Here is a 23,509-nt window from a genome sequence, read left to right on the forward strand (position 1 = left end):
AACTCTGGGCTGCCCAGCGTAGACCAAGAAGCCTCGACTTCCCCCGATAGCGAAGCTGGAGGGAGGGTGGATGATGGCTCCACTGGGATCTACCTTCAAGGTCACCTTGACCTGCCGCTTGCTGGTCCAGATCCCAAAGGGGTCCTTGACATCAGTGCTGCTGCCGGCCACCTCGACGTACCTGGCGAGAAAGGTGAGTACATCCACCACCGGAACATGGGGGTTGTAGAGGTGAATCGTCACCACCCGGTCCCGTTGTGACGGAAGCGTGAAGAGCGGCTCCGCTGTGAGGATCGACAGTGGCGCCCGGTCCCCTTTCTCCTTGAACGCCTTCAGGAACTTGATGCATCCCGCCACGTTCCGGAACGTCACGTCGAAGTACCCACTGCTGGGGAAATCCTGCAGGCAGAAGACGTCCGTCGCTTGAAATCCGCAGCAATCGAAGAGAATTTTCTTGATGAAGAAGGTGCGATCGACCGGTGCATCTCCTTCCTTGTCTTTCACGACCACCCGAACGGTGTTGCGCACTCCCTGGCCCGAAGCTCGAAAATTGGTTATAGCCATTTTACTCAAAGCTTCCCCAGGATCAAAAAGCAATGATCATGGTCTCTTCTCAATCAAATAAGCACTGATAAGAACAGATACTACACTTGATCTTAGCCAAAAGGCCGAGAAGCGATGGCCGTAAAACTGCGTTTGCTGCGCGCGTCAGGCCCGGCGTGCGGCCTCTACGTCAAAGTAGCCGCCGGGTGGGCGAGCCTCGGGCGAAAGAGGCGACGGCGGGCGGTCTTTGAGCCAGAGCTCCTTTTGTTGCCGGGCCTTGCAAGCAGAAAGGAAAGCACGCGTGCATGCCACGCGCAGCCATTCCTCGCGCTTCTGCGCGAGGCATTGCGCAGGAATAAAGACAACCGCGCGCGCTGGGCAGCAAAGGGCGGCCTGCAACTGCGGGGCAATCCAACAGGGGGCAGCGTAGCGCCCACGGAAAACTGCAGCAAAGTCAGCCGAGCAGCAGCGCCGTCACTATTGCGAATTCTATTTTTCAGCAGGGGTCTCGCCCCCGTGGAGGGGGGAAGCTGCACCGCTCCTGGAAACACTGCAATACCAGGTGGATGCATGGAGTGGACGGGGCAAGCCCCTGCTCCATCTCCCTGTCCCAAAAATCAATTTAATATTTGGTCCCCAGATGGGGGACGTATCAGATATTAAACTGATAAGAACAGATTTTTTTTTTTTATTTCCAAAATATACTTTATTCATAAAAATCTGTAAAAATTACATTGCCAAACAGTTTCCAAACAGCACCAAAAAATACAAACATTGCAAGGGAGATCAGTTTCCTTCAATACTGTCATGAGTTTCTTCCCAACCCTTCCGTTTCACAATTGTCATGTCAATTACAGTTTTACATTTACAGCAATTGAGAATATTAACGAAACAGTTCGAGGGGTTTCCCATGGATCCAGCCCCTCAGTCCAGCTTGGTGGGGGAACCTTACACTGTGGTCTTTCCCCATTGAGCCTTTGCTGCGGCTGCCCCAAGCTTTAGTGCGTCCCTCAGCACGTAGTCCTGGACCTTGGAATGTGCCAGTCTGCAACATTCGGTGGTGGACAACTCTTTGCGCTGGAAGATCAGCAGGTTTCGGGCAGACCAAAGGGCGTCTTTCACCGAATTGATAGTCCTCCAGCAGCAGTTGATGTTTGTCTCGGTGTGCGTCCCTGGGAACAGCCCGTAGAGCACAGACTCCTGTGTTACAGAGCTGCTTGGGATGAACCTTGACAAAAACCACTGCATCTCTTTCCACACCTGCTTTGCAAAGGCACATTCCAGGAGGAGGTGGGCGACCGTCTCTTCCCCACCACAGCCAACGCGGGGGCACTGTGCGGAGGGGGCGAGACTTCGGGTGTTCATGAAGGATCTGACGGGGAGGGCCCTTCTCACCACCAGCCAAGCTACGTCTTGGTGCTTGTTTGAAAGTTCTGGTGATGAGGCATTCCGCCAAATGACTTTGACGGTCTGCTCGGGGAACCCTCCGACAGGATCCACCGTTTCCTTTTCCCGTAGGGCCTTGAGGACATTCCGTGCAGACCACTGCCTGATGGACCGGTGGTCAAAGGTGTTTTTCCGCAGAAACTGCTCCACGAAGGATAGGTGGTACGGCGCCGCCCAACTGCATGGTGCGTTCCGCGGCAATGTGACCAGGCCCATCCTTCGCAACACCGGGGACAGATAGAACCTCAGCACGTAGTGACACTTGGAGTTTGCGTACTGGGGATCGACACATAGCTTGATGCAGCCGCACACGAAGGTGGTCATCAGGATGAGGGCCACGTTGGGTACATTTTTCCCGCCCTTGTCCAGAGATTTGAACATCGTGTCCCTCCGGACCCGGTCCATTTTAGATCCCCAGACGAAGCGGAAAATGGCTCGGGTGACTGCTACGGCGCAGGAGTGGGGTATGGGCCAGACCTGCGCCACGTAGAGCAACAACGTGAGCGCCTCGCACCTGATGACCAGGTTCTTACCCACAATGGAGAGAGATCGCTGCCCCCACATGCCCAACTTTTGTCGTACCTTTGCTACTCGCTCCTCCCATGTTTTGGTGCACGCCCCGGCACTTCCGAACCAAATCCCCAGCACCTTCAGGTAATCTGACCTGACGGTGAAGGGGACAAAGGATCGGTCAGCCCAGTTCCCAAAGAACATGGCCTCGCTCTTGCCGTGGTTAACTTTGGCTCCCGAGGCCAGTTCGAACTGGTCGCAGATGCTCATCAGTCTGCGCACGGACAGCGGATCCGAGCAGAAGACGGCCACGTCATCCATGTACAGGGAGGTTTTGACCTGAGTGCCTCCGCTGCCTGGGATTGTCACCCCTCTTATGCTCGCATCCTTCCTAATAGACTCAGCAAAGGGTTCAATACAGCAAACAAACAAGACCGGGGACAGAGGACAGCCCTGTCTGACTCCAGATTTGATCGGGAAACTTTCAGATTCCCACCCGTTGATTGACACTGCGCTACTGATGTTTGTGTAGAGCAGTTGGATCCAATTGCAGATTCCCTCCCCAAACCCCATTTTGGAAAGCACGTCCATCATGTAGCTGTGCGATATCCTGTCAAAAGCCTTCTCCTGGTCCAGGCTGATGAGGCAGGTGTCCACCCCCCTGTCCCGTACGTAGGCGATCGTATCCCTGAGTAGCGCGAGGCTATCAGAGATCTTCCTGCCGGGTACAGTACAGGTCTGATCGGGGTGAATCACCAGCTCCAGAGCAGACTTGACTCGACTGGCTATGACTTTGGACAGAATCTTGTAATCAACATTAAGCAGTGAGATGGGCCGCCAATTTCTGATTTCTACCCTCTCCCCCTTCTGCTTGTAAATGAGGGTGATGATGCCTTTTCTCATGGATTCTGACATGCTGCCGGCCAGGAGCATACTCTCGTATACGTCCAGCAGGTCCGGGCCGACCCAGTCCCACAGGGCCGAGTACAACTCGACCGGTAAGCCGTCGCTCCCAGGAGTTTTACTCGCCTCGAAAGACTCGACGGCCTTTGTCAGCTCGTCCAGAGTTAGCGGCTTGTCCAGTCCCTCCCTCCTGCTGTCATCTAAGACCTCTGTGATAGATGACAGGAAGGACTGGGAGGCTCTGCTGTCTGTGGGCTTCGCGTCATACAACCCAGCACAAAAGGATTTGCTGATCCTTAGTATGTCGGACTGCGAAGACGTTACCGAGCCATCTTCTTCCTTCAGGCTGCTGATAACAGAGCTCTCTCTGTGTACCTTTTGGAAGAAGTAACGCGAGCACGTCTCATCCTGCTCGATGGAGCGGACTCTGGACCGGAAGATGATCTTGGAGGCCTCCTTGGCAAAGAGCGAGGCCTGCTGGCTCTTCACCTCTTGGAGGTCCTCCTTGACCTCGACCCCCATTGACTGCAACCGGAGTAGATTTTGCATAGTTTTCTGGAGTCGGGACAGTTCCCTCTGTCTCTCTCTCGCCTTCTGAACACCTTTGTGGATGAAGAACCTCTTGATGTTCTCCTTAATCGCTTCCCACCAGTGAACTGGAGACTCAAAGAGGGGTTTCACGGTCCTCCAACCTTTGTAATCCCTTTTGAGTTCCTCAACGTTCTCTGGGGTCAGCAGTGTCGCATTGAGCTTCCACGTCCCTCTGCCAACCCGCTGGTCGTCCTGTAAGTGACAGTCGGCCAGTAAGAGGCAGTGGTCGGAGAAGAACACCGGCTTGACGTCGGTGGATCCGACCGTGACAGCACGGGAAACAAACAGGAAGTCAATCCTGGAACGGGCAGACCCGTCCGATCTTGACCATGTGTATCTGCGCTGCGCTCCGTCTGCAGGTTTGCTGAAGACGTCGTGCAGTTTGGCATCCTTAACTGTTTCTATGAGGAATCTGGACGTAGCGTCCAGTTTTCTGTCGTCACTGCCGGATCGTCCAGCCGCATCGATGATGCAGTTGAAGTCACCGCCTAGGATGACCGGCCTGGACGTCGCCAGCAGCAGTGGGAGCTGCTGGAAGACGGTCAGCCGCTCGCTGCGTTGTACCGGGGCGTACACGTTGATCAACCGGAGCGGAGCGTTGTTGTACATCACGTCTGCTACGAGGAGGCGGCCGCCCACCACCTCCTTAACTTCGGAGATGGTGAAGTTACCTCCCCGCAGCAGAATACCCAGGCCGGAGGAACGGCAGTCATTACCCCCCGACCAGATCGATGGCCCGTGGGACCACCATCGCGACCACTGCCTGTAGGTGCTGAGGTGTGGTATTCCACACTCCTGCAGAAACAGTAGGTCAGCTTTGACCTTGGCAAGGTAATCCAAGGTTGAAACACATCGCGTAGTCGATTTAATGCTACGCACATTAATGGAAGCAATTCTTACACCCATTTTTTACTAAAAATTAGTTGTTGCTTCCCATACCATTTGTCCTCGCTAGTCCCAGTCCTTCCCCTTCGGGATGTTCCTGCATACCCATCGTATGCGCAAGCAGTTTCACGTTGGTTGGGCTCAGAAACCCCTCCTGATTTTTCCTGCAGGGTTTGTGCCGCTCGGGTGACATCGGGGGGGTCTTGTAGGCAGAGAGGATTGGGTTGTCCTCAGCTGCTTCCATCTGTTCCTCCTCGAAAACATCACAGCTCCCGGTCTCCCGGAGCTCAGGTGCGCCAGACGTGTCTTTGCTCCCGGTGTCCCGGAGCTGAGATGCGTTGGCCACTTCGTTACGTGTGGGGAATTGGGGTTGGGGCACGCCGGGCCCATCACAGCTTCCAGTGCCCGGGGGCTGGGATGCTTGATCATCCATCTCGGAGTTCTGCCGCCTCTTTTGAAGGGGCTGTCGTTCCAGCATTTCCCCGTCCAGTGAAGAGGAGTTGTTGCAGTCTGATTCAGAAGAGAGCCTCCTCTTGCCACTGGTTTGGGTGGTGGCTTTGGGATGTTTTTTCTTTGTGGTTTTCCTCTGGACCACTTGCCACTGACCTGTTTGTCCATCTGCTGCCTCCTCCTCCATTGATTCTGTCTGTGGAGGAGGGGTTTCCGGGCGCTGGGTAGGTGCTGGGTCGTTGGTTTCAGCCGCCTCCCCTTCCTTCTCAGGTTGAAGTTCCTCACTGCGGAGAAGGTTGCTGGTCTCCTTTCGAACAGCGGACGCCTTCGTCGAACCTTCGCCCTGCCATTCCTTGGACCTTGCCGCCTGAGCATAGCTGAGACAACGTTTGGGGCAGGTCTTGTAGAGATGGCCTGCCGCACCGCACAAGTTGCAACACTTAGTCTGCTTACAGTCCTTGGTCTGATGGCCTTCCTCCTTGCAGTTCTTGCAAACAACCGTGCTGCAGTTGGCTGCCATGTGACCAGATTTGCCACAGGTGCGACAAACTCTGGGCTGCCCAGCGTAGACCAAGAAGCCTCGACTTCCCCCGATAGCGAAGCTGGAGGGAGGGTGGATGATGGCTCCACTGGGATCTACCTTCAAGGTCACCTTGACCTGCCGCTTGCTGGTCCAGATCCCAAAGGGGTCCTTGACATCAGTGCTGCTGCCGGCCACCTCGACGTACCTGGCGAGAAAGGTGAGTACATCCACCACCGGAACATGGGGGTTGTAGAGGTGAATCGTCACCACCCGGTCCCGTTGTGACGGAAGCGTGAAGAGCGGCTCCGCTGTGAGGATCGACAGTGGCGCCCGGTCCCCTTTCTCCTTGAACGCCTTCAGGAACTTGATGCATCCCGCCACGTTCCGGAACGTCACGTCGAAGTATCCACTGCTGGGGAAATCCTGCAGGCAGAAGACGTCCGTCGCTTGAAATCCGCAGCAATCGAAAAGAATTTTCTTGATGAAAAAGGTGCGATCGACCGGTGCATCTCCTTCCTTGTCCTTCACGACCACCCGAACGGTGTTGCGCACTCCCTGGCCCGAAGCTCGAAAATTGGTTATAGCCATTTTACTCAAAGCTTCCCCAGGATCAAAAGGCAATGATCATGGTCTCTTCTCAATCAAATAAGCACTGATAAGAACAGATTTTTTTTTTTTTTATTTCCAAAATATACTTTATTCATAAAAATCTGTAAAAATTACATTGCCAAACAGTTTCCAAACAGCACGAAAAAATACAAACATTGCAAAAGAGATCAGTTTCTTCCAATAATGTCATGAGTTTCTTCCCAACCCTTCCGTTTCACAATTGTCATGTCAATTACAGTTTTACATTTACAGCAATTGAGAATATTAACGATACAGTTCGAGGGGCTTCCCATGGTTCCAGCCCCTCGGTCCAGCTTGGTGGGGGAACCTTACACTGTGGTCTTTCCCCATTGAGCCTTTGCTGCGGCTGCCCCAAGCTTTAGTGCGTCCCTCAGCACGTAGTCCTGGACCTTGGAATGTGCCAGTCTGCAACATTCGGTGGTGGACAACTCTTTGCGCTGGAAGACCAGCAAGTTTCGGGCAGACCAAAGGGCGTCTTTCACCGAATTGATAGCCCTCCAGCAGCAGTTGATGTTTGTCTCGGTGTGCGTCCCTGGGAACAGCCCGTAGAGCACAGACTCCTGTGTTACAGAGCTGCTTGGGATGAACCTTGACAAAAACCACTGCATCTCTTTCCACACCTGCTTTGCAAAGGCACATTCCAGGAGGAGGTGGGCGACCGTCTCTTCCCCACCACAGCCAACGCGGGGGCACTGTGCGGAGGGGGCGAGACTTCGGGTGTGCATGAAGGATCTGACGGGGAGGGCCCTTCTCACCACCAGCCAAGCTACGTCTTGGTGCTTGTTTGAAAGTTCTGGTGATGAGGCATTCCGCCAAATGACTTTGACGGTCTGCTCGGGGAACCATCCGACAGGATCCACCGTTTCCTTTTCCCGTAGGGCCTTGAGGACATTCCGTGCAGACCACTGCCTGATGGACCGGTGGTCAAAGGTGTTTTTCCGCAGAAACTGCTCCACGAAGGATAGGTGGTACGGCGCCGCCCAACTGCACGGAGCGTTCCGCGGCAATGTGACCAGGCCCATCCTTCGCAACACCGGGGACAGATAGAACCTCAGCACGTAGTGACACTTGGAGTTTGCGTACTGGGGATCGACACATAGCTTGATGCAGCCGCACACGAAGGTGGTCATCAGGATGAGGGCCACGTTGGGTACATTTTTCCCGCCCTTGTCCAGAGATTTGAACATCGTGTCCCTCCGGACCCGGTCCATTTTAGATCCCCAGACGAAGCGGAAAATGGCTCGGGTGACTGCCACGGCGCAGGAGTGGGGTATGGGCCAGACCTGCGCCACGTAGAGCAACAACGTGAGCGCCTCGCACCTGATGACCAGGTTCTTACCCACAATGGAGAGAGACCGCTGCCCCCACATGCCCAACTTTTGTCGTACCTTGGCTACTCGCTCCTCCCATGTTTTGGTGCACGCCCCGGCCCTTCCGAACCATATCCCCAGCACCTTCAGGTAATCTGACCTGACGGTGAAGGGGACAAAGGATCGGTCAGCCCAGTTCCCAAAGAACATGGCCTCGCTCTTGCCGTGGTTAACTTTGGCTCCCGAGGCCAGTTCGAACTGGTCGCAGATGCTCATCAGTCTGCGCACGGACAGCGGATCCGAGCAGAAGACGGCGACGTCATCCATGTACAGGGAGGTTTTGACCTGAGTGCCTCCGCTGCCTGGGATTGTCACCCCTCTTATGCTCGCATCCTTCCTAATAGACTCAGCAAAGGGTTCAATACAGCAAACAAACAAGACCGGGGAAAGAGGACAGCCCTGTCTGACTCCAGATTTGATCGGGAAACTTTCAGATTCCCACCCGTTGATTGACACTGCGCTACTGATGTTTGTGTAGAGCAGTTGGATCCAATTGCAGATTCCCTCCCCAAACCCCATTTTGGAAAGCACGTCCATCATGTAGGTGTGCGATATCCTGTCAAAAGCCTTCTCCTGATCCAGGCTGATGAGGCAGGTGTCCACCCTCCTGTCCCGTACGTAGGCGATCGTATCCCTGAGTAGCGCGAGGCTATCAGAGATCTTCCTGCCGGGTACAGTACAGGTCTGATCGGGGTGAATCACCAGCTCCAGAGCAGACTTGACTCGACTGGCTATGACTTTGGACAGAATCTTGTAATCAACATTAAGCAGTGAGATGGGCCGCCAATTTCTGATTTCTACCCTCTCCCCCTTCTGCTTGTAAATGAGGGTGATGATGCCTTTTCTCATGGATTCTGACATGCTACCGGCCAGGAGCATACTCTCGTATACTTCCAGCAGGTCCGGGCCGACCCAGTCCCACAGGGCCGAGTACAACTCGACCGGTAAGCCGTCGCTCCCGGGAGTTTTACTCGCCTCGAAAGACTCGACGGCCTTTGTCAGCTCGTCCAGAGTTAGCGGCTTGTCCAGTCCCTCCCTCCTGCTGTCATCTAAGACCTCTGTGATAGATGACAGGAAGGACTGGGAGGCTCTGCTGTCTGTGGGCTTCGCGTCATACAGCCCAGCATAAAAGGATTTGCTGATCCTTAGTATGTCGGACTGCGAAGACGTTACCGAGCCATCTTCTTCCTTCAGGCTGCTGATAACAGAGCTCTCTCTGTGTACCTTTTGGAAGAAGTAACGCGAGCACGTCTCATCCTGCTCGATGGAGCGGACTCTGGACCGGAAGATGATCTTGGAGGCCTCCTTGGCAAAGAGCGAGGCCTGCTGGCTCTTCACCTCTTGGAGGTCCTCCTTGACCTCGACCCCCATTGACTGCAACCGGAGTAGATTTTGCATAATTTTCTGGAGTCGGGACAGTTCCCTCTGTCTCTCTCTCGCCTTCTGAACACCTTTGTGGATGAAGAACCTCTTGATGTTCTCCTTAATCGCTTCCCACCAGTGAACTGGAGACTCAAAGAGGGGTTTCACGGTCCTCCAACCATTGTAATCCCTTCTGAGTTCCTCAACGTTCTCTGGGGTCAGCAGTGTCGCATTGAGCTTCCACGTCCCTCTGCCAACCCGCTGGTCGTCCTGTAAGTGACAGTCGGCCAGTAAGAGGCAGTGGTCGGAGAAGAACACCGGCTTGACGTCGGTGGATCCGACCGTGACAGCACGGGAAACAAACAGGAAGTCAATCCTGGAACGGGCAGACCCGTCCGATCTTGACCATGTGTATCTGCGCTGCGCTCCGTCTGCAGGTTTGCTGAAGACGTCGTGCAGTTTGGCATCCTTAACTGTTTCTATGAGGAATCTGGACGTAGCGTCCAGTTTGCTGTCGTCACTGCCGGATCGTCCAGCCGCATCGATGATGCAGTTGAAGTCACCGCCTAGGATGACCGGCCTGGACGTCGCCAGCAGCAGTGGGAGCTGCTGGAAGACGGTCAGCCGCTCGCTGCGTTGTACCGGGGCGTACACGTTGATCAACCGGAGCGGAGCGTTGTTGTACATCACGTCTGCTACGAGGAGGCGGCCGCCCACCACCTCCTTGACTTCGGAGATGGTGAAGTTACCTCCCCGCAGCAGAATACCCAGGCCGGAGGAACGGCAGTCATTACCCCCCGACCAGATCGATGGCCCGTGGGACCACCATCGCGACCACTGCCTGTAGGTGCTGAGGTGTGGTATTCCACACTCCTGCAGAAACAGTAGGTCAGCTTTGACCTTGGCAAGGTAATCCAAGGTTGAAACACATCGCGTAGTAGATTTAATGCTACGCACATTAATGGAAGCAATTCTTACACCCATTTTTTACTAAAAATTAGTTGTTGCTTCCCATACCATTTGTCCTCGCTAGTCCCAGTCCTTCCCCTTCGGGATGTTCCTGCATACCCATCGTATGCGCAAGCAGTTTCACGTTGGTTGGGCTCAGAAACCCCTCCTGATTTTTCCTGCAGGGTTTGTGCCGCTCGGGTGACATCGGGGGGGTCTTGTAGGCAGAGAGGATTGGGTTGTCCTCAGCTGCTTCCATCTGTTCCTCCTCGAAAACATCACAGCTCCCGGTCTCCCGGAGCTCAGGTGCGCCAGACGTGTCTTTGCTCCCGGTGTCCCGGAGCTGAGATGCGTTGGCCACGTCGTTACGTGTGGGGAATTGGGGTTGGGGCACGCCGGGCCCATCACAGCTTCCAGTGCCCGGGGGCTGGGATGCTTGATCATCCATCTCGGAGTTCTGCCGCCTCTTTTGAAGGGGCTGTCGTTCCAGCATTTCCCCGTCCAGTGAAGAGGAGTTGTTGCAGTCTGATTCAGAAGAGAGCCTCCTCTTGCCACTGGTTTGGGTGGTGGCTTTGGGATGTTTTTTCTTTGTGGTTTTCCTCTGGACCACTTGCCACTGACCTGTTTGTCCATCTGCTGCCTCCTCCTCCATTGATTCTGTCTGTGGAGGATGGGTTTCCGGGCGCTGGGTAGGTGCTGGGTCGTTGGTTTCAGCCGCCTCCCCTTCCTTCTCAGGTTGAAGTTCCTCACTGCGGAGAAGGTTGCTGGTCTCCTTTCGAACAGCGGACGCCTTCGTCGAACCTTCGCCCTGCCATTCCTTGGACCTTGCCGCCTGAGCATAGCTGAGACAACGTTTGGGGCAGGTCTTGTAGAGATGGCCTGCCGCACCGCACAAGTTGCAACACTTAGTCTGCTTACAGTCCTTGGTCTGATGGCCTTCCTCCTTGCAGTTCTTGCAAACAACCGTGCTGCAGTTGGCTGCCATGTGACCAGATTTGCCACAGGTGCGACAAACTCTGGGCTGCCCAGCGTAGACCAAGAAGCCTCGACTTCCCCCGATAGCGAAGCTGGAGGGAGGGTGGATGATGGCTCCACTGGGATCTACCTTCAAGGTCACCTTGACCTGCCGCTTGCTGGTCCAGATCCCAAAGGGGTCCTTGACATCAGTGCTGCTGCCGGCCACCTCGACGTACCTGGCGAGAAAGGTGAGTACATCCACCACCGGAACATGGGGGTTGTAGAGGTGAATCGTCACCACCCGGTCCCGTTGTGACGGAAGCGTGAAGAGCGGCTCCGCTGTGAGGATCGACAGTGGAGCCCGGTCCCCTTTCTCCTTGAACGCCTTCAGGAACTTGATGCATCCCGCCACGTTCCGGAACGTCACGTCGAAGTATCCACTGCTGGGGAAATCCTGCAGGCAGAAGACATCCGTCGCTTGAAATCCGCAGCAATCGAAGAGAATTTTCTTGATGAAGAAGGTGCGATCGACCGGTGCATCTCCTTCCTTGTCTTTCACGACCACCCGAACGGTGTTGCGCACTCCCTGGCCCGAAGCTCGAAAATTGGTTATAGCCATTTCACTCAAAGCTTCCCCAGGATCAAAAGGCAATGATCATGGTCTCTTCTCAATCAAATAAGCACTGATAAGAACAGATACTTTTTTTTTTTATTTCCAAAATATACTTTATTCATAAAAATCTGTAAAAATTACATTGCCAAACAGTTTCCAAACAGCACGAAAAAATACAAACATTGCAAAAGAGATCAGTTTCTTTCAATAATGTCATGAGTTTCTTCCCAACCCTTCCGTTTCACAATTGTCATGTCAATTACAGTTTTACATTTACAGCAATTGAGAATATTAACGATACAGTTCGAGGGGCTTCCCATGGTTCCAGCCCCTCAGTCCAGCTTGGTGGGGGAACCTTACACTGTGGTCTTTCCCCATTGAGCCTTTGCTGCGGCTGCCCCAAGCTTTAGTGCGTCCCTCAGCACGTAGTCCTGGACCTTGGAATGTGCCAGTCTGCAACATTCGGTGGTGGACAACTCTTTGCGCTGGAAGACCAGCAAGTTTCGGGCAGACCAAAGGGCGTCTTTCACCGAATTGATAGCCCTCCAGCAGCAGTTGATGTTTGTCTCGGTGTGCGTCCCTGGGAACAGCCCGTAGAGCACAGACTCCTGTGTTACAGAGCTGCTTGGGATGAACCTTGACAAAAACCACTGCATCTCTTTCCACACCTGCTTTGCAAAGGCACATTCCAGGAGGAGGTGGGCGACCGTCTCTTCCCCACCACAGCCAACGCGGGGGCACTGTGCGGAGGGGGCGAGACTTCGGGTGTGCATGAAGGATCTGACGGGGAGGGCCCTTCTCACCACCAGCCAAGCTACGTCTTGGTGCTTGTTTGAAAGTTCTGGTGATGAGGCATTCCGCCAAATGACTTTGACGGTCTGCTCGGGGAACCATCCGACAGGATCCACCGTTTCCTTTTCCCGTAGGGCCTTGAGGACATTCCGTGCAGACCACTGCCTGATGGACCGGTGGTCAAATGTGTTTTTCCGCAGAAACTGCTCCACGAAGGATAGGTGGTACGGCGCCGCCCAACTGCACGGAGCGTTCCGCGGCAATGTGACCAGGCCCATCCTTCGCAACACCGGGGACAGATAGAACCTCAGCACGTAGTGACACTTGGAGTTTGCGTACTGGGGATCTACACATAGCTTGATGCAGCCGCACACGAAGGTGGTCATCAGGATGAGGGCCACGTTGGGTACATTTTTCCCGCCCTTGTCCAGAGATTTGAACATCGTGTCCCTCCGGACCCGGTCCATTTTAGATCCCCAGACGAAGCGGAAAATGGCTCGGGTGACTGCCACGGCGCAGGAGTGGGGTATGGGCCAGACCTGCGCCACGTAGAGCAACAACGTGAGCGCCTCGCACCTGATGACCAGGTTCTTACCCACAATGGAGAGAGACCGCTGCCCCCACATGCCCAACTTTTGTCGTACCTTGGCTACTCGCTCCTCCCATGTTTTGGTGCACGCCCCGGCCCTTCCGAACCATATCCCCAGCACCTTCAGGTAATCTGACCTGACGGTGAAGGGGACAAAGGATCGGTCAGCCCAGTTCCCAAAGAACATGGCCTCGCTCTTGCCGTGGTTAACTTTGGCTCCCGAGGCCAGTTCGAACTGGTCGCAGATGCTCATCAGTCTGCGCACGGACAGCGGATCCGAGCAGAAGACGGCGACGTCATCCATGTACAGGGAGGTTTTGACCTGAGTGCCTCCGCTGCCTGGGATTGTCACCCCTCTTATGCTCGCATCCTTCCTAATAGACTCAGCAAAGGGTTCAATACAGCAAACAAACAAGACCGGGGACAGAGGACAGCCCTGTCTGACTCCAGATTTGATCGGGAAACTTTCAGATTCCCACCCGTTGATTGACACTGCGCTACTGATGTTTGTGTAGAGCAGTTGGATCCAATTGCAGATTCCCTCCCCAAACCCCATTTTGGAAAGCACGTCCATCATGTAGGTGTGCGATATCCTGTCAAAAGCCTTCTCCTGGTCCAGGCTGATGAGGCAGGTGTCCACCCTCCTGTCCCGTACGTAGGCGATCGTATCCCTGAGTAGCGCGAGGCTATCAGAGATCTTCCTGCCGGGTACAGTACAGGTCTGATCGGGGTGAATCACCAGCTCCAGAGCAGACTTGACTCGACTGGCTATGACTTTGGACAGAATCTTGTAATCAACATTAAGCAGTGAGATGGGCCGCCAATTTCTGATTTCTACCCTCTCCCCCTTCTGCTTGTAAATGAGGGTGATGATGCCTTTTCTCATGGATTCTGACATGCTACCATCAAATAAGCACTGATAAGAACAGATACTACACTTGATCTTAGCCAAAAGGCCGAGAAGCGATGGCCCTAAAACTGCGTTTGCTGCGCGCGTCAGGCCCGGCGTGCGGCCTCTACGTCAAAGTAGCCGCCGGGTGGGCGAGCCTCGGGCGAAAGAGGCGACGGCGGGCGGTCTTTGAGCCAGAGCTCCTTTTGTTGCCGGGCCTTGCAAGCAGAAAGGAAAGCACGCGTGCATGCCACGCGCAGCCATTCCTTGCGCTTCTGCGCGAGGCATTGCGCAGGAATAACGACAACCGCGCGCGCTGGGCAGCAAAGGGCGGCCTGCAACTGCGGGGCAATCCAACAGGGGGCAGCGTAGCGCCCACGGAAAACTGCAGCAAAGTCAGCCGAGCAGCAGCGCTGTCACTATTGCGAATTCTATTTTTCGGCAGGGGTCTTGCCCCCATGGAGGGGGGAAGCTGCACCGCTCCTGGAAACACTGCAATACCAGGTGGATGCATGGAGTGGACGGGGCAAGCCCCTGTTCCATCTCCCTGTCCCAAAAATCAATTTAATATTTGGTCCCCAGATAGGGGACGTATCAGATATTAAACTGATAAGAACAGATACTACACTTGATCTTAGCCAAAAGGCCGAGAAGCGATGGCCGTAAAACTGCGTTTGCTGCGCGCGTCAGGCCCGGCGTGCGGCCTCTACGTCAAAGTAGCCGCCGGGTGGGCGAGCCTCGGGCGAAAGAGGCGACGGCGGGCGGTCTTTGAGCCAGAGCTCCTTTTGTTGCCGGGCCTTGCAAGCAGAAAGGAAAGCACGCGTGCATGCCACGCGCAGCCATTCCTTGCGCTTCTGCGCGAGGCATTGCGCAGGAATAACGACAACCGCGCGCGCTGGGCAGCAAAGGGCGGCCTGCAACTGCGGGGCAATCCAACAGGGGGCAGCGTAGCACCCACGGAAAACTGCATCAAAGTCAGCAGCGCCGTCACTATTGCGAATTCTATTTTTCAGCAGAGGTCTCGCCCCCATGGAGGGGGGAAGCTGCACCGCTCCTGGAAACACTGCAATACCAGGTGGATGCATGGAGTGGACGGGGCAAGCCCCTGCTCCATCTCCCTGTCCCAAAAATCAATTTAATATTTGGTCCCCAGATAGAGGACGTATCAGATATTAAACTGATAAGAACAGATACTTTTTTTTTTATTTCCAAAATATACTTTATTCATAAAAATCTGTAAAAATTACATTGCCAAACAGTTTCCAAACAGCACCAAAAAATACAAACATTGCAAGGGAGATCAGTTTCCTTCAATACTGTCATGAGTTTCTTCCCAACCCTTCCGTTTCACAATTGTCATGTCAATTACAGTTTTACATTTACAGCAATTGAGAATATTAACGATACAGTTCGAGGGGCTTCCCATGGTTCCAGCCCCTCAGTCCAGCTTGGTGGGGGAACCTTACACTGTGGTCTTTCCCCATTGAGCCTTTGCTGCGGCTGCCCCAAGCTTTAGTGCGTCCCTCAGCACGTAGTCCTGGACCTTGGAATGTGCCAGTCTGCAACATTCGGTGGTGGACAACTCTTTGCGCTGGAAGACCAGCAAGTTTCGGGCAGACCAAAGGGCGTCTTTCACCGAATTGATAGTCCTCCAGCAGCAGTTGATGTTTGTCTCGGTGTGCGTCCCTGGGAACAGCCCGTAGAGCACAGACTCCTGTGTTACAGAGCTGCTTGGGATGAACCTTGACAAAAACCACTGCATCTCTTTCCACACCTGCTTTGCAAAGGCACATTCCAGGAGGAGGTGGGCGACCGTCTCTTCCCCACCACAGCCAACGCGGGGGCACTGTGCGGAGGGGGCGAGACTTCGGGTGTGCATGAAGGATCTGACGGGGAGGGCCCTTCTCACCACCAGCCAAGCTACGTCTTGGTGCTTGTTTGAAAGTTCTGGTGATGAGGCGTTCCGCCAAATGACTTTGACGGTCTGCTCGGGGAACCATCCGACAGGATCCACCGTTTCCTTTTCCCGTAGGGCCTTGAGGACATTCCGTGCAGACCACTGCCTGATGGATCGGTAGTCAAAGGTGTTTTTCCGCAGAAACTGCTCCACGAAGGATAGGTGGTACGGCACAGCCCAACTGCACGGAGCGTTCCGCGGCAATGTGACCAGGCCCATCCTTCGCAACACCGGGGACAGATAGAACCTCAGCACGTAGTGACACTTGGAGTTTGCGTACTGGGGATCTACACATAGCTTGATGCAGCCGCACACGAAGGTGGTCATCAGGATGAGGGCCACGTTGGGTACATTTTTCCCGCCCATGTCCAGAGATTTGAACATCGTGTCCCTCCGGACCCGGTCCATTTTAGATCCCCAGACGAAGCGGAAAATGGCTCGGGTGACTGCCACGGCGCAGGAGTGGGGTATGGGCCAGACCTGCGCCACGTAGAGCAACAACGTGAGCGCCTCGCACCTGATGACCAGGTTCTTACCCCCAATGGAGAGAGATCGCTGCCCCCACATGCCCAACTTTTGTCGTACCTTGGCTACTCGCTCCTCCCATGTTTTGGTGCACGCCCCGGCACTTCCGAACCATATCCCCAGCACCTTCAGGTAATCTGACCTGACGGTGAAGGGGACAAAGGATCGGTCAGCCCAGTTCCCAAAGAACATGGCCTCGCTCTTGCCGTGGTTAACTTTGGCTCCCGAGGCCAGTTCGAACTGGTCGCAGATGCTCATCAGTCTGCGCACGGACAGCGGATCCGAGCAGAAGACGGCGACGTCATCCATGTACAGGGAGGTTTTGACCTGAGTGCCTCCGCTGCCTGGGATTGTCACCCCTCTTATGCACGCATCCTTCCTAATAGACTCAGCAAAGGGTTCAATACAGCAAACAAACAAGACCGGGGACAGAGGACAGCCCTGTCTGACTCCAGATTTGATCGGGAAACTTTCAGATTCCCACCCGTTGATTGAGACTGCGCTACTGATGTTTGTGTAGAGCAGTTGGATCCAATTGCAGATTCCCTCCCCAAACCCCATTTTGGAAAGCACGTCCATCATGTAGGTGTGCGATATCCTGTCAAAAGCCTTCTCCTGGTCCAGGCTGATGAGGCAGGTGTCCACCCTCCTGTCCCGTACGTAGGCGATCGTATCCCTGAGTAGCGCGAGACTATCAGAGATCTTCCTGCTGGGTACAGTACAGGTCTGATCGGGGTGAATCACCAACTCCAGAGCAGACTTGACTCGACTGGCTATGACTTTGGACAGAATCTTGTAATCAACATTAAGCAGTGAGATGGGCCGCCAATTTCTGATTTCTACCCTCTCCCCCTTCTGCTTGTAAATGAGGGTGATGATGCCTTTTCTCATGGATTCTGACATGCTACCGGCCAGGAGCATACTCTCGTATACTTCCAGCAGGTCCGGGCCGACCCAGTCCCACAGGGCCGAGTACAACTCGACCGGTAAGCCGTCGCTCCCGGGAGTTTTACTCGCCTCGAAAGACTCGACGGCCTTTGTCAGCTCGTCCAGAGTTAGCGGCTTGTCCAGTCCCTCCCTCCTGCTGTCATCTAAGACCTCTGTGATAGATGACAGGAAGGACTGGGAGGCTCTGCTGTCTGTGGGCTTCGCGTCATACAGCCCAGCATAAAAGGATTTGCTGATCCTTAGTATGTCGGACTGCGAAGACGTTACCGAGCCATCTTCTTCCTTCAGGCTGCTGATAACAGAGCTCTCTCTGTGTACCTTTTGGAAGAAGTAACGCGAGCACGTCTCATCCTGCTCGATGGAGCGGACTCTGGACCGGAAGATGATCTTGGAGGCCTCCTTGGCAAAGAGCGAGGCCTGCTGGCTCTTCACCTCTTGGAGGTCCTCCTTGACCTCGACCCCCATTGACTGCAACCGGAGTAGATTTTGCATAATTTTCTGGAGTCGGGACAGTTCCCTCTGTCTCTCTCTCGCCTTCTGAACACCTTTGTGGATGAAGAACCTCTTGATGTTCTCCTTAATCGCTTCCCACCAGTGAACTGGAGACTCAAAGAGGGGTTTCACGGTCCTCCAACCATTGTAATCCCTTTTGAGTTCCTCAACGTTCTCTGGGGTCAGCAGTGTCGCATTGAGCTTCCACGTCCCTCTGCCAGCCCGCTGGTCGTCCTGTAAGTGACAGTCGGCCAGTAAGAGGCAGTGGTCGGAGAAGAACACCGGCTTGACGTCGGTGGATCCGACCGTGACAGCACGGGACACAAACAGGAAGTCAATCCTGGAACGGGCAGACCCGTCCGATCTTGACCATGTGTATCTGCGCTGCGCTCCGTCTGCAGGTTTGCTGAAGACGTCGTGCAGTTTGGCATCCTTAACTGTTTCTACTAGGAATCTGGACGTAGCGTCCAGTTTGCTGTCGTCACTGCCGGATCGTCCAGCCGCATCGATGATGCAGTTGAAGTCACCGCCTAGGATGACCGGCCTGGACGTCGCCAGCAGCAGTGGGAGCTGCTGGAAGACGGTCAGCCGCTCGCTGCGTTGTACCGGGGCGTACACGTTGATCAACCGGAGCGGAGCGTTGTTGTACATCACGTCTGCTACAAGGAGGCGGCCGCCCACCACCTCCTTAACTTCAGAGATGGTGAAGTTACCTCCCCGCAGCAGAATACCCAGGCCAGAGGAACGGCAGTCATTACCCCCCGACCAGATCGATGGCCCGTGGGACCACCATCGCGACCACTGCCTGTAGGTGCTGAGGTGTGGTATTCCACACTCCTGCAGAAACAGTAGGTCAGCTTTGACCTTGGCAAGGTAATCCAAGGTTGAAACACATCGCGTAGTAGATTTAATGCTACGCACATTAATGGAAGCAATTCTTACACCCATTTTTTACTAAAAATTAGTTGTTGCTTCCCATACCATTTCTCCTCGCTAGTCCCAGTCCTTCCCCTTCGGGATGTTCCTGCATACCCATCGTATGCGCAAGCAGTTTCACGTTGGTTGGGCTCAGAAACCCCTCCTGATTTTTCATGCAGGGTTTGTGCCGCTCGGGTGACATCGGGGGGGTCTTGTAGGCAGAGAGGATTGGGTTGTCCTCAGCTGCTTCCATCTGTTCCTCCTCGAAAACATCACAGCTCCCGGTCTCCCGGAGCTCAGGTGCGCCAGACGTGTCTTTGCTCCCGGTGTCGCAGAGCTGAGATGCGTTGGCAACTTCGTTACGTGTGGGGCATTGGGGTTGGGGCACGCTGGGCCCATCACAGCTTCCAGTGCCCGGGGGCTGGGATGCTTTATCATCCATCTCGGAGTTCTGCCGCCTCTTTTGAAGGGGCTGTCGTTCCAGCATTTCCCCGTCCAGTGAAGAGGAGTTGTTGCAGTCTGATTCAGAAGAGAGCCTCCTCTTGCCACTGGTTTGGGTGGTGGCTTTGGGATGTTTTTTCTTTGTGGTTTTCCTCTGGACCACTTGCCACTGACCTGTTTGTCCATCTGCTGCCTCCTCCTCCATTGATTCTGTCTGTGGAGGAGGGGTTTCCGGGCGCTGGGTAGGTGCTGGGTCGTTGGTTTCAGCCGCCTCCCCTTCCTTCTCAGGTTGAAGTTCCTCACTGCGGAGAAGGTTGCTGGTCTCCTTTCGAACAGCGGACGCCTTCGTCGAACCTTCGCCCTGCCATTCCTTGGACCTTGCCGCCTGAGCATAGCTGAGACAACGTTTGGGGCAGGTCTTGTAGAGATGGCCTGCCGCACCGCACAAGTTGCAACACTTAGTCTGCTTACAGTCCTTGGTCTGATGGCCTTCCTCCTTGCAGTTCTTGCAAACAACCGTGCTGCAGTTGGCTGCCATGTGACCAGATTTGCCACAGGTGCGACAAACTCTGGGCTGCCCAGCGTAGACCAAGAAGCCTCGACTTCCCCCGATAGCGAAGCTGGAGGGAGGGTGGATGATGGCTCCACTGGGATCTACCTTCAAGGTCACCTTGACCTGCCGCTTGCTGGTCCAGATCCCAAAGGGGTCCTTGACATCAGTGCTGCTGCCGGCCACCTCGACGTACCTGGCGAGAAAGGTGAGTACATCCACCACCGGAACATGGGGGTTGTAGAGGTGAATCGTCACCACCCGGTCCCGTTGTGACGGAAGCGTGAAGAGCGGCTCCGCTGTGAGGATCGACAGTGGAGCCCGGTCCCCTTTCTCCTTGAACGCCTTCAGGAACTTGATGCATCCCGCCACGTTCCGGAACGTCACGTCGAAGTATCCACTGCTGGGGAAATCCTGCAGGCAGAAGACATCCGTCGCTTGAAATCCGCAGCAATCGAAGAGAATTTTCTTGATGAAGAAGGTGCGATCGACCGGTGCATCTCCTTCCTTGTCTTTCACGACCACCCGAACGGTGTTGCGCACTCCCTGGCCCGAAGCTCGAAAATTGGTTATAGCCATTTTACTCAAAGCTTCCCCAGGATCAAAAGGCAATGATCATGGTCTCTTCTCAATCAAATAAGCACTGATAAGAACAGATACTACACTTGATCTTAGCCAAAAGGCCGAGAAGCGATGGCCGTAAAACTGCGTTTGCTGCGCGCGTCAGGCCCGGCGTGCGGCCTCTACGTCAAAGTAGCCGCCGGGTGGGCGAGCCTCGGGCGAAAGAGGCGACGGCGGGCGGTCTTTGAGCCAGAGCTCCTTTTGTTGCCGGGCCTTGCAAGCAGAAAGGAAAGCACGCGTGCATGCCACGCGCAGCCATTCCTTGCGCTTCTGCGCGAGGCATTGCGCAGGAATAACGACAACCGCGCGCGCTGGGCAGCAAAGGGCGGCCTGCAACTGCGGGGCAATCCAACAGGGGGGAGCGTAGCGCCCACGGAAAACTGCAGCAAAGTCAGCAGCGCCGTCACTATTGCGAATTCTATTTTTCAGCAGAGGTCTCGCCCCCATGGAGGGGGGAAGCTGCACCGCTCCTGGAAACACTGCAATACCAGGTGGATGCATGGAGTGGACGGGGCAAGCCCCTGCTCCATCTCCCTGTCCCAAAAATCAATTTAATATTTGGTCCCCAGATAGGAGACGTATCAGATATTAAACTGATAAGAACAGATTTTTTTTTTTTTTTTTTTTTTTTTTTTATTTCCAAAATATACTTTATTCATAAAAATCTGTAAAAATTACATTGCCAAACAGTTTCCAAACAGCACCAAAAAGTACAAACATTGCAAGGGAGATCAGTTTCCTTCAATACTGTCATGAGTTTCTTCCCAACCCTTCCGTTTCTCAATTGTCATGTCAATTACAGTTTTACATTTACAGCAATTCAGAATATTAACGATACAGTTCGAGGGGTTTCCCATGGATCCAGCCCCTCAGTCTAGCTTGGTGGGGGAACCTTACACTGTGGTCTTTCCCCATTGAGCCTTTGCTGCGGCTGCCCCAAGCTTTAGTGCGTCCCTCAGCACGTAGTCCTGGACCTTGGAATGTGCCAGTCTGCAACATTCGGTGGTGGACAACTCTTTGCGCTGGAAGACCAGCAAGTTTCGGGCAGACCAAAGGGCGTCTTTCACCGAATTGATAGTCCTCCAGCAGCAGTTGATGTTTGTCTCGGTGTGCGTCCCTGGGAACAGCCCGTAGAGCACAGACTCCTGTGTTACAGAGCTGCTTGGGATGAACCTTGACAAAAACCACTGCATCTCTTTCCACACCTGCTTTGCAAAGGCACATTCCAGGAGGAGGTGGGCGACCGTCTCTTCCCCACCACAGCCAACGCGGGGGCACTGTGCGGAGGGGGCGAGACTTCGGGTGTGCATGAAGGATCTGACGGGGAGGGCCCTTCTCACCACCAGCCAAGCTACGTCTTGGTGCTTGTTTGAAAGTTCTGGTGATGAGGCATTCCGCCAAATGACTTTGACGGTCTGCTCGGGGAACCATCCGACAGGATCCACCGTTTCCTTTTCCCGTAGGGCCTTGAGGACATTCCGTGCAGACCACTGCCTGATGGACCGGTGGTCAAAGGTGTTTTTCCGCAGAAACTGCTCCACGAAGGATAGGTGGTGCGGCGCCGCCCAACTGCACGGAGCGTTCCGCGGCAATGTGACCAGGCCCATCCTTCGCAACACCGGGGACAGATAGAACCTCAGCACGTAGTGACACTTGGAGTTTGCGTACTGGGGATCGACACATAGCTTGATGCAGCCGCACACGAAGGTGGTCATCAGGATGAGGGCCACGTTGGGTACATTTTTCCCGCCCTTGTCCAGAGATTTGAACATCGTGTCCCTCCGGACCCGGTCCATTTTAGATCCCCAGACGAAGCGGAAAATGGCTCGGGTGACTGCCACGGCGCAGGAGTGGGGTATGGGCCAGACCTGCGCCACGTAGAGCAACAACGTGAGCGCCTCGCACCTGATGACCAGGTTCTTACCCACAATGGAGAGAGACCGCTGCCCCCACATGCCCAACTTTTGTCGTACCTTGGCTACTCGGTCCTCCCATGTTTTGGTGCACGCCCCGGCCCTTCCGAACCATATCCCCAGCACCTTCAGGTAATCTGACCTGACGGTGAAGGGGACAAAGGATCGGTCAGCCCAGTTCCCAAAGAACATGGCCTCGCTTTTGCCGTGGTTAACTTTGGCTCCCGAGGCCAGTTCGAACTGGTCGCAGATGCTCATCAGTCTGCGCACGGACAGCGGATCCGAGCAGAAGACGGCGACGTCATCCATGTACAGGACTGATAAGAACAGATACTACACTTGATCTTAGCCAAAAGGCCGAGAAGCGATGGCCCTAAAACTGCGTTTGCTGCGCGCGTCAGGCCCGGCGTGCGGCCTCTACGTCAAAGTAGCCGCCGGGTGGGCGAGCCTCGGGCGAAAGAGGCGACGGCGGGCGGTCTTTGAGCCAGAGCTCCTTTTGTTGCCGGGCCTTGCAAGCAGAAAGGAAAGCACGCGTGCATGCCACGCGCAGCCATTCCTCGCGCTTCTGCGCGAGGCATTGCGCAGGAAAAAAGACAACCGCGCGCGCTGGGCAGCAAAGGGCGGCCTGCAACTGCAGGGCAATCCAACAGGGGGCAGCGTAGCGCCCACGGAAAACTGCAGCAAAGTCAGCCGAGCAGCAGCGCTGTCACTATTGCGAATTCTATTTTTCGGCAGGGGTCTCGCCCCCATGGAGGGGGGAAGCTGCACCGCTCCTGGAAACACTGCAATACCAGGTGGATGCATGGAGTGGACGGGGCAAGCCCCTGCTCCATCTCCCTGTCCCAAAAATCAATTTAATATTTGGTCCCCAGATAGGGGACGTATCAGATATTAAACTGATAAGAACAGATACTACACTTGATCTTAGCCAAAAGGCCGAGAAGCGATGGCCCTAAAACTGCGTTTGCTGCGCGCGTCAGGCCCGGCGTGCGGCCTCTACGTCAAAGTAGCCGCCGGGTGGGCGAGCCTCGGGCGAAAGAGGCGACGGCGGGCGGTCTTTGAGCCAGAGCTCCTTTTGTTGCCGGGCCTTGCAAGCAGAAAGGAAAGCACGCGTGCATGCCACGCGCAGCCATTCCTCGCGCT

At 54.8% G+C, this 23,509-nt stretch overlaps 3 non-coding genes and 6 pseudogenes across 3 annotated transcripts; all 9 read right to left on the bottom strand.

Moving 5' to 3' along the window:
- Positions 1 to 571: 571 nt before the first annotated feature.
- LOC137354575 (U2 spliceosomal RNA) lies at positions 572 to 680 on the bottom strand (annotated as a pseudogene).
- A 388-nt stretch (positions 681 to 1,068) lies between these two features.
- On the bottom strand, positions 1,069 to 1,246 carry LOC137354377 (U2 spliceosomal RNA; annotated as a pseudogene).
- A 12,727-nt stretch (positions 1,247 to 13,973) lies between these two features.
- LOC137354590 (U2 spliceosomal RNA) lies at positions 13,974 to 14,080 on the bottom strand (annotated as a pseudogene).
- Positions 14,081 to 14,468: 388 nt separating this feature from the next.
- Positions 14,469 to 14,659, bottom strand: LOC137354470 (U2 spliceosomal RNA). Its single transcript, XR_010970458.1, has one exon. It is a non-coding gene; the product is annotated as a U2 spliceosomal RNA (small nuclear RNA).
- A 380-nt stretch (positions 14,660 to 15,039) lies between these two features.
- On the bottom strand, positions 15,040 to 15,218 carry LOC137354237 (U2 spliceosomal RNA; annotated as a pseudogene).
- A 5,200-nt stretch (positions 15,219 to 20,418) lies between these two features.
- On the bottom strand, positions 20,419 to 20,527 carry LOC137354690 (U2 spliceosomal RNA; annotated as a pseudogene).
- Positions 20,528 to 20,907: 380 nt separating this feature from the next.
- LOC137354436 (U2 spliceosomal RNA) lies at positions 20,908 to 21,101 on the bottom strand. The gene has a single exon (XR_010970435.1). It is a non-coding gene; the product is annotated as a U2 spliceosomal RNA (small nuclear RNA).
- A 1,539-nt stretch (positions 21,102 to 22,640) lies between these two features.
- On the bottom strand, positions 22,641 to 22,735 carry LOC137354745 (U2 spliceosomal RNA; annotated as a pseudogene).
- A 388-nt stretch (positions 22,736 to 23,123) lies between these two features.
- Positions 23,124 to 23,314, bottom strand: LOC137355166 (U2 spliceosomal RNA). Its single transcript, XR_010970803.1, has one exon. It is a non-coding gene; the product is annotated as a U2 spliceosomal RNA (small nuclear RNA).
- Between the last annotated feature and the right edge of the window lie 195 nt (positions 23,315 to 23,509).

Source organism: Heterodontus francisci, chromosome 41 (assembly GCF_036365525.1).
Source record: "Heterodontus francisci isolate sHetFra1 chromosome 41, sHetFra1.hap1, whole genome shotgun sequence".
In the NCBI taxonomy this organism is placed as follows: Eukaryota; Metazoa; Chordata; class Chondrichthyes; order Heterodontiformes; family Heterodontidae; genus Heterodontus; species Heterodontus francisci.